General features: G+C 35.0%; 1 protein-coding gene across 2 annotated transcripts in view; it reads left to right on the plus strand.

The window, feature by feature from the left end:
* LOC106464924 (replication factor C subunit 2-like) overlaps positions 1 to 9,835 on the plus strand; it is a 42,558-nt gene extending 32,723 nt beyond the window's left edge. Inside the window, exons 11-12 of one of the 2 annotated variants that reach the window (XR_002611855.1) lie at positions 7,635 to 7,821; positions 9,009 to 9,835. The gene's annotated coding sequence lies outside the window, so the exon portion shown is untranslated. Of the gene's footprint in view, positions 1 to 246; positions 373 to 7,634; positions 7,822 to 9,008 lie in introns of those variants that run through there. The other variant, XM_013925096.2, reaches the window with a different exon arrangement.
* Positions 9,836 to 11,327: the final 1,492 nt, after the last annotated feature.

The raw sequence follows: 11,327 nt of genomic DNA on the forward strand, positions 1-11,327 counted from the left end.
ATTTATTATAAATACAATCCTTGTGGTGATTCTCTAATCATACAGTTCACGTTTTATTTATTATAAATACAATCCTTGTGGTGATTCTCTAATCATACAGTTCACGTTTTATTTATTATAAATACAATACTTGTGGGGATACTATAATCATACAGTTCATGTTTTATTTATTGGTTTCTTTCTATTGGCTTAATGTTATTTCATCCATTTTGTTTATGAAGGATTCTTTACTCTTGTATTTTACAGAATCCAGAAAGATTCAATTGTCTGGCTGAATCACTTTTAAAGAAAGCAAAAACATCTTCAACTGAAAGGAAAATTTAATGGTTTCTTAGTATACATGTAAATAAAATACTTTTGTTACGTAATGAATGTTGTGTGTGTTTATAGTAAAGTAATAATGAACTTGGTTTTAAGCAGCTCACAATCGGGGTTCTATTTCTGTGGGGGCACAGTACTGATAGCATGTCTAGTCTGGCATGTCAGCTAAGATTAGAATATTAATCTAATAAAACACACCCAACTTGAAGTTAATAGGGAAGATTTCATCTAAAGTTACTTTGGTGTGTAAAACTCTCGGTAATTGAATTCAGATTTCAGAGAAATTATTATGACTAATTTTTTATGTTTAAATGCTCATTTAAATTAAACACAAGAAAAATTGTCATTGTTTTCAAAGTGATTGAAACTAGTGTTAATTAAATGTAAACATTAAATACCAAAAAAAAAGGAGATTCAATATGTTAAAAATGTTGTGGTGTTTGAAATATGAAATAATTGTTGAAAGGTTTTTCATTTAGTTAAAACTGATTCACTTACATTGTTGGGGTTTTCCAGCTGGGTCTGGTCCACAACTCAGGTTCAAAATTAAACATGGTACGAGTGTTAAGTGACATTATGTTGAGCAGAATCTGCATAGATGAATTAGATAATGGCTTGTGGTCCTAAACAATATGTTGCTTTATCATATGCTTTGGTAAAGCTTTCCTCTTCTTTTTTCTTAAAGAGAGGTTTTGACACACTCCACTGCAGAAAGCATTCCAACAATGGTTAGTGTTCTCTTTTGTAAAGAGATGTTCCGGCACTCCAAATTCTTCATCACTTCTGTAGCTAGGGTTAGTCTTAGGACCATTTTTCCCTTCTTAAATCTTTCCAGAAGTCCATTTGCTTTAGTTGCTGAATCTCATGCACTGGATGAAGCCATCTCTTCCAAATTAAGCAACACTGGCTCATACTGGTTGAGAATTGACTGAATGGCTTGGATACAAACAGTCCGCATTGCGGGGTACAGTGGTTTCAGAATAATTTAGTATCCACTCTCAGACTTTGCTATTGCCCCAAACACTACTTTAAATTTCCCTTATTGTCCAAACAAGCATCCCAACTCGTGAACCCACTGCAAAGAATCCTGAATCACAGGAGAGGCTGTACAAGCTGCCTAAGTTAAAAAAAATATTTACACAATAAGGACTGCAATGGACATAAAAACCTGGTGGCTGTTCTTTTCAAAGAAAAGACTGTGCTCTAAAGTATTGGCCTGATATATTTGCAGCAAGACATCAGTGGCAACTTTAGATATTCTTTCTCCTGCTGTTGAAGACATTTCATAGAGATTGGAAATTCTTCACGTGTCATCAGATCCTGATCCACTATAGGTAGCTTGAATCTTGTTGAGTGCCAGATATATCTTGTGTTCCATCAGTGATCACCGAATCAATATCTCTCACAGTGAAGCTGCCCTTTAAACTCGGGATCTCAATTTGAATTTTAGAGCAGATATAATCTTGATTATATGTGAACCACATACAGAGTTTGGGATCATCCTCTAATCTCAATTTCAGCAGCTGGCTTAGATTCTTCTTTTTTCCTCATGAACTTTAAAAGCCGACCCTTGCGATGCCAGAAACTGCACAGTGTTTAGTGTTCAACAGGCAAGATTTTGCCTCCTGTTGCTGTGATGCCAAAGCACTAGAGAGCTGCGTTTCTACTGGTCTTGCTTCCTTAATATAGGTTTAATTATATCGAAGTAAACGAGAATAATTATACATGTAGCTAAAAAAATCAAAGAACGCATTGCTACCTAAACCTACACTTTTTGTACAGAAACGAAAAAATAAATAAAGGGTCCTTTAAGGGGATATCATGGATATTAATGTATTGCTTGTTCTTTCACAAAACAGCCAGCTAAACGAGTTTCTAACTCACCAAAATCGAAAACAAACATCTGCTGTTACTTTGCTAACTCTTACATTAGCATCATGAATATTTAAATCTGTTAATGTAAGAAATTCTTAATTGTTTAGTTTTGGTACTAAACAGTTTCACTAATTCCTGAAGTTCTTTGCTTGTCTGAGTTTCTAGTTGCATACACATTTTGACTCACCTTATTATTATGTTTCACATATTCGTTCCACCTATAAATAATTCCAGACGTAACACTTTCAAAAATTAAAGAATAATAAGTTTATTTACTGACATCCACAGTAAATAGACTAAAATAAGAATACAATTTTTTTTCCCAAGAAACTACAACACATGCCTGTGATGGTTTTATTGTCTTGAAATTTTCATATGGTCTACAGTAATTTTTGTACGCTAAATCCGAAAACGATATGCATTTTTCTCCATCGCGTACAGATTTTTCACAAAACATCGTATCTACATTTATATAAGTGAATCATTTTCATTGAAATCGAGTTAAATATTGCTATGCTTAAAACGTTGACAACCACTGGCTATAGATTTCTCCGGACCAATCGCTACGTGAGAGTCTTATCGATCGTTCTAGAACTCAAACATAATAATAAAAAATGTTCATTGTGTTAAACGAAGTAATAGTTTGATCTAAGTAAGGTTTTTTTTTCCTGATTTGTAAAAATTCCTTACCTGTGAGAAAAAAAAAAGAATATTATTTTCGGAGCTGAATTATAGAAAATCCGTTATTAAAGCCAAAACAACTTTCATGAAATATAAATTCGCAGGCCTGTGTTATTTGACTCTTACAGTGAGTTTTCTAATCAGTTTTCAAAATATCCTTAGTTCGTTATTTTATAATAACAGTACAGACAACCAGTTTTAACAATTAGATCCTCTTGTCCACACAGATATTATTTAAGATTTACAGCAGTGAAATCATGAACATAATTTATTTAACTTTACTAGTATTTCAAAACCATACGTATAGCTCGCTACACGGGCGATTCCTGTTTTTTCCTTTCTTAGCTGCCAGTGACCAACTGCCTCTGTGTTTCAAACACTTACTCAAGCTGTGCCAAGACTGAGGCAATTGCAATGTTACTTGAGTTTCCACATGATCCTAATGCAAACTACATTTGTCTTGGTTTACGTGAAAATAATTGAAATGAAAATAGTTAAGCCAAAAAATTACATATTTCCGTCTTTAGAAAGATGGCGAGAAGAGGGACGATTTTCGAAACTTCAGAAAGTGGGTGGGACAAGTTCCTCCATCCCCTGCATAAATTATGTCTATGCTAGAAAGAGATTCACATCCTAGAAAAGCAAGATGTAAATCATGCCAAAGTTCATTTGACATAAGCAACATGGGAGAAGCAGCTTTGCACAGTCATATCATGAACAAGAAACATGAAAATTGATGAAGGCAATATCAAGCTAGAATACTGCTATTCGCAACTTCTTCAAAACACCTGAACAGAAACTGCCCATCTTAAACAAAAACAAAATACCACTGTGACCGCTTCCAGTTCAATTTCCAGCATCCAGTCATTTATTTCTTCTACTGATGTTTTAAGGTTTTTGAACTTTGAAAACTATTGACTGCCATTGTTTTCACTTCATTCAAATGAAAGGATTATAGACATTTTCAATGGTATGTTCCCTGACAGTGAAATTGCTCAAAAGTTTTCATGTGAAGAAGACAAAACATCGTGCTTAGTTGTACATGGATTAGCTCCACATTTCACTTCCATACTGAAGGAGAGAATCCAGAAATCTGATGGGTATGTTCTTTTGTTTGATAAGAGCTTGAACAAGTCCCTCAAGGTGAAACACTATGACACTCGTGCTCGCTTTTGGAATGAAAAATCTGTCCATGCAGGATACATCAAATCAGAGTTCTTAGGACATTCTACTGCCACTGATCTATTTGATGAGATGTTACCTGTCTTTACAAACATTGGTTCTAAGAATTTACTGCAGATATCCATTGGTGGTGCCAATATTAATTGGAAATTACATGCAAAGTTATCAACTGAAGCTAATAAATTCAATCCAAAAAGAAACCTGTTGCAAGTTGGATCTTGTGGTTTACATATAATTCACAATGCTTTTAGAAAGGAGTGTAAAGCAGCTGACTAGAAATTTGAAAAAACTCTTCCAACTTTTTACTATTTTTTAAAGATTCAACATCGATAGCTGATGACTTCAAAAGAGTGATTGGATGCTCGGACCTTCCACCAGTGTTTTTTAAGCACCAATAGCTGGAGAACGTCAGTGTTGTAGAAAAATGTTTGTCCCTGCTATCTCCTCTTGAAACATATGTGAGTGTGCAGAAAAACCCACCAAAATTAAAGTCATGTGAACAATATTCATGAAACTGTTAACTCTCATCTGTTCATCCCCGAAGCACAGTTTTTATTCTATCAGTTGCTAGAGAAACCGAAACTTTTCTCAAAGAATTTCAGAATGATAAACCAGTGTTGTATTTTCTGGCTACTAATCTCTTTGTTCTTTTCAGGAAAGATTTGTGACTTCAGAACGACTAGAAAACATAACCGAATCACAACACGTTGCAAGCCTGGATTTGATCGGCAGAAATATTTTAATTAAAATAACCTTCCAAAATTGATACTGGTTTTGTTACAAAGTCCTCAAGGATAAAATTGCTAGACTTAAATGCAGACAGTTCCTCAAGGCTGTTGTTTTGAAAATTATTCAGAAGTTCCCCTTAACTTACAGTTTAGTAAGGAACACGAACATCTTGAATACGGAAGTGATGCACTATCCAGTGTTTTTACGTTTGTCTAAAATGTTTGGTAAACGCAGGTAGAGCGGAAGAAAGGGACTGTGACACTATTCTCAGGCAGTACAAAGAGTTTCTCTTGTTTGTATGCTTCTAACTACCATGCAAAGATCAATAGTTTACGGTAGCCGTCTAATTATTACTTTGCGATTAAATCGAAACTTTAAAAACAGCTTTTGTCAGCAAATAAGGAACATACTACGATAGAAGAATGAGCTGTGTGCTGTTATGTGATTTCATCCGTTACAAATTACTTAGCAGACAATCAAACCGCTGGCAAACTCATTAGATTTTATCAACTGATACAATTGTTTATGTTTAAATTTGTTACCACTCATATTCTTACTTAGTTAATAAAATAATTGTCAAACACTTTACATGGTTTGATAGGATGGCTTTTGAACGCTTACTTACGCAAAATTGTTCTTCGATTTAAACACAAAATTGACACAAGTGGCAAAATAGTATATATAAATTTTGTAAAACGATTTGATTGCCAAATCTTAACGGAAAGGGCCCAGTGGTTAGAAAGCTTCACTCCTCATCTTAGGGAATTACACCTGTTGCTGAATATCCTTACTCTTTCAACCGTGATTGCGTTATAACGTGATGGTCAATCCCACTATTCGTTGATAAAGAGTTGGCGGTGGATGGTGTTGACTAACTATTTTCTCTCTCTCTAGCCTATCACTTCAAAATTAGGGACGGCTAGCGCAGATAGCCCTCGAGTAACTCTGCGTGAATATTCAATAAACAAATTTAACAGAAAGTCTCTAGATTCAAATTGTAAAGTTGTTTATATATATATAATTTCTTTATACGGTGCCACAATTTTCGAGAACTTGAATTAGAAAATGCTTACTAAACGGAGACACTGTTTGTGTTATCTTATAAGAATGTATAAATAAAAATTGAATTTTGTGCGTAATAGAGTTATTTCAACTTAGTAGTGAGTTAATTAATACTTAAATATATATATATATATATATGTATGTATTAATCGTTTGACTTGAATATTATAATGATATTGTTACAACAGCGGAAGTCACGTGACGCTGGTAACACGTAATGAGTTTCTAGAAGTTTCTTCCTGGCTACTCTAGTCTTTTCTACGCGCCATCTATTTTAGTATATAAGCCGGCAAATAAAGCGGAGGGAGTATGTCAGACAGGGAGATATAGAGACAGATAATCGAGTCAAGTGAGCTGTAGTGACCGTAAGAAAAGTGCGTGAATCGTTGTGAATTAAAGTGTGTGTTTAAGTTAAAGTGACCGTGGAAATTCTGTGTATTATAAAGTTGTATCGAGAAGTAATAAACTAGTTTTAATTAAGAAAAGACTTGTATCGCTGAAGTTTCTCGGAAAGAATTTTTACAGGAAATTATCCAACGACCAGAGACGTAACAATATTAATTTATCTTACTGTGACTTGAAAATAGTTTTGGAGATAACTTGAAACTTGCAACAGGAAGCACGAGATACACTGTGAGCTGCTGTTAATCTAGGATTTTAATAAGTAGTTATCGTACAACTTTACATTTTGCCTTCTTTAAAGTAAATTAGCGACATTCTCCCTTAATCCGACATGGGCGTCATTTGATGGGAGGGGACATGTCCCCACTTTTTGTATGTGTATGACTTATAGATTTGAATAAAATTATAATTAATAAATATTCGATGACGAGGAACCCACTTTGAGACTAATAATGCTTGGAGACGACTTGAATGGGTAATGAAAAAAAATTTAATATAAGTTTAACATAACAGCAAATGCTTATATTAAAGTTTTTCTTCATTACTTATTTAAGCCGTCTCCAAACATTATAATTAGTATATATGTATATTACTTATAAATATGTATATATATATATTTTTTAATCTGCATTATGTATTCTGACTCTGGTCTATTATGTTTTGGCTTATCTCTTTTACTTTTTTTATAAGCAAATGACGCCTTTGCAAGCAGATACTGATTTTGTTAAACAGTCAGCGAAGTTTGGGTGGAGATAGCGACCCCTTCTGTCTACAACAATAATACGCATCATCATCTAGAATGTTTGTTTCCAGTAAACTTACCAGTAGTTCATAAAAGTAACCTGAAAATTCGTTATCAGACAAGGAAGACTTGCGCTCGTGATGGTAATTATGACATTTAAGTTTAAAGGAAACAACCAGGGATGCTCAGAAAAGTTTTTCTATTTATCCTGTTCGTGGTTGAAATATATTATTACTTGGTGAGGGGGTTTCTGCTAGATATGGAAATATATGAAAAGGGTGTCTAAAACTTGCTACACATGGGACGGTGATAGGCGTCAGTAAAGTCGGAAGAAGAAGAAAGCCGGAAATCGTGCTGAGTGTTGTCGTGTCTTCCTGTTTTGAAAGTCATACGGTGGTCCGGTTTGGCTGGAGCATCCAGCTCAAAGCAACATTCGCATCTCCATATGCATGATTTTAGTAAACACTTGTATTACTATGAGTAACTTTATACGTGATTAATTGACATTACTAGTAGCCTGGTCAGTGGGCGTAAAGGCTCTAAGGTTTGATTTATAATGAAATTAATAGTTTTGATGCTAATTACTAAACTAATAAAATGTTGATGTAATTTTGATATCAGATAGGTTGGCTCTTTTCAGGGAGGCTGGGTTCGAGTCCAATGCCCGAGAAAATTTGTGGTGGGGAGGAAACGGGACTACCCCGAGGAAACCCACTTTACTGGTAGAGTGCCAAAAAATCCACTCTACCAGTGCCCTATAATTGCTGCTGTGGGTAAGGATCGGAACATACATGATTAGACAGTCAGCGTACGTATAGTATTAAAAGGTGAGATTAATCTATTGTTGAAATAATACCTAACAATTTGATGACCCTGAAGAAGCTTAGCTCAGTGTTTTCGTTATATAGTTTAGTAAAGTTTGAACTTTTGATGCTGCAAGTAGGAACTCTCGTGAGGTGCCCCAGACGGCGCTGTCATCTGCATATTGTGATGCATGAGTAAACGTTAATTTCGGTATATCATTAACGAAAACGATATATAAAAGAGTGCTTGATACTGATTCCAGGGGTACTCCTGCCTGTAAGTTGATTGGGTCGGATACAGCATTGTTAATTTTGACTTTAGATTTTGTATCTGATAGGAAGCTAGATATCCATCTGATGATTGTTGGCGGAAATTTAAATTGGGTGAATTTAAATATTAGGCCTTAATACCAGACGGAATTAAAGGCTTACTTTACGTCTAAGAAGAGACCTGTTGTTGTATGCTTTTTATTGAACTCTTGGATACTGGATTCGGTTAGTCTAAATAGATGATCGGCTGTTTGTCTATGTTTGCGTGATGCATTTTAAATTTCTGCTAGGATATTGTTCTTTTCCAGGTACCATAATAAACGCATTGTGATTATTTTTTCCGAGAGTTTTCTATGCTGTTTAGTAGACTAATTGGTCTGTAGTTTTCGGATATTTAGTGGCAGAGCTACTCTTTGGTATAATTTTGATTATGGCAGATTTCTATTGGTGTTGTTGGTATCCAGAGTTGAGGGATAGATTAAGGATTTCAGACGCGTTTTAAGAATTATTTTACGGATGCCGTTCTCGCCAGGTGAAGTGTTTTTTAATTTCTTGGTCGCGATTTTAACTTCAGTTAAAGATACTGGTTTGGTTATAAAGTTAGCGTCGGTTGCGTAAAATGGTCTCCGTGTTTGTGTGGAACATGGGAAGACTCGATTGAATAGTTCATGGTTGTTTCCTCTGTACAATTCTGTCAACTGAAATTCTAAAGTAACTGAATAGATCTAAGTGGACTTTTGACATGAAGAAGAGAACTATATGTAGTGTTTATGATATGCCTATAATCTGTATAGTGTAAATTAAGCCCTTCTTCAGCAGAAATATTTTCAATATTTTTCTTACTATATACAAAGATTGTTCTTAGTTCATATTGTTCATATACTAAACCTTCTCATATCGTCTACTCCAACATTTACATTTCCTTTGCCTGTCTCTTCTAGGGTAGGGTCTCCAATTGGGCTTCTCCTTGACAGGATCCCTTGCCTTCATCTTGAAAAGCACTTTGAAGCTGACTTTGGAAATGAGGATCACATTCTCGCAGATGCTTTTCACCCATGGTTTAAACTGATTTGGATTAGCTCAAACACTAGGATAGAAACTGTAAAACAAATGATGATTAAAAACTTTCAGAGAAGATAGAAGGTGGCGGTGATGAAAGTCAGCAAATACTGATTTATGTGATTTTTCATCATTTTTGAGCACCATAGGAGATGACGAAAAAGTCTTCTTCATGTGCTTTAAACGACAAGTAAAATCTACAAGTAATTTGTCCCAAAGTAGCAACGATCAAATAACACTGGTCCTGAGCGAAGAACCATCTACTTCAAAAGATATAGAATGAAGCTTGTTCCCTTTACCAGCTTTTAAATCTCTCTTCATTTACTTCAATACGACCGTTACAGCTGTAGAGCACGTTTTCTCAACAAGGAAAGACATTTTGAAATAAAAAAGAACTGGATCGATGGATAACAATTTTGAGGAGCTGATCCTACTGAAATTAAATAAATTAAAACAATAATAGAATGGAACGAATAATAAGATACGTAATACATTCTAATATTTGAGATTAATTATTTCATATTAGCTTATTAGCTCATTTATTATTGTTACTGGTATCATATTCGCTTAATATTTGACGCTGTGTTCTTTAAGTACTGTCATTGAATGTATTGAAGACTGCGTGGTTGTTAGCTGCTTTCTTCTCATCATTCACAGATATGGATAGGCTGTTCTGAGAAGTCTGTATTATGTTATTTTAGCAATAAAGAATTACCATTTACCAATAAATTTGAGTTTTTCGTTCTTACATTATACACTGAGAATAATTATCATGATAAATGTCAGTTTCAAAAGTAGTGGTAGTGATAGTGCTGTTATATTTTTGTTGCTGTAGCAGTAGTGATAGCGGCACTCCATTGAAGAGATAGTGTTCACAATATGTGTGCGTGTGTGCGAGTATGTTGAAATTAGCTTTCACCAGTGTTACCAAGTGTGAAACTCCTGTTATATATACACACACACAAATGTTGAATTATGGTATTCAAGCTAGCACTACAGTTAAAGCTGGCAGTGCATATTTTACACCCGTTGTAATGTGCCTTCAATGACTGTGTTTGCACAATTAACGCTACACATGCTCATTCATGAATTTTTAGACTTTGTATTTTCTAATCTTGATCGACCCTAGGTATTACCGTAATGATAGCTACAATTGCTTAGGTTATGTCATTTTAGTCTTGCAGCTAAACAACTATTGATGGTTGAGTTACAGCATTATTTAGCTCAGTAATTAATGACAATCCGATGGATTGCACTGACAGGCACTAACCCCACATGTGGAGGCTGTCAGTCTTGCAGAAGCTAAACAAAAGTTCCTTTACTGATGTTACTAGCTGCCTCCTGGCTATATACTATCGTACTGAATCCTCATTTTTTGCTTTTCCTGGCTACACCATATAGTACTGTGTTTTCCAGCAGTATTGTTCTCTCTAAATGTTCATGCAAATCTTATATGATTGCTATTTTTGCTTTTTAGTGCAAAGATATGCTGGATTTCTATAGGGACTTCTATTGCAAGCTTGACAGCTTTCTCATTTAGCTTTACCCTAGCATGGCTTGGCACATATGTCCAGGTGATAGTCCTACAATACATTTCATTTACTTTCTACCAGCCACAGAATTTTATGCAGTACTATCTGTGAGTCAGTCACAGATGTTAAGCTAAGTTCTCTCGAGATTGGCCTTGCTATACAGTTTATTCTATTTCCTCTATCAATACTTGGAAGCTGATCTCCAGTATAGCGCTCTGTCTTTATTACGTGCACTCCTTTCCTCCTCCACACAGGCACAGATTGGGTCATGTCTTATTTGCATGAAGTCAGTCTGGACTTTAATGCATACTTTTCAGGCTTTATAAGTATCACTGTTCCATCAGAAATTGTTGCTTTAACTTTATACTGAAGAGGTGCTTGAGGGTACAAGTGCTGACAGAAAGCTTGGTATTCTTGTATGGGTTTCTAGATTGTTTTATACCACTATGTCTTCCAGTACTCACGCACACCAAGGCGGCAAAAGAAAGATCCATACAGAAGTCTGTTACCTTGACGTTCAACAGTTCTTGTTGAATCACTTATGGTTAGCAATATAAGGTTGGTGGTTATGATGTGGTCAACAGAATGAAAACCTTTACATTAGTGTTTTTATACACATTCCAGATGGGTTGTCTAGCACTAGTTTTTTTGATAGATTCATAGGAGTGT

Source organism: Limulus polyphemus, unplaced genomic scaffold (assembly GCF_000517525.1).
Source record: "Limulus polyphemus unplaced genomic scaffold, Limulus_polyphemus-2.1.2 Scaffold1783, whole genome shotgun sequence".
Lineage (NCBI taxonomy): Eukaryota > Metazoa > Arthropoda > Merostomata > Xiphosura > Limulidae > Limulus > Limulus polyphemus.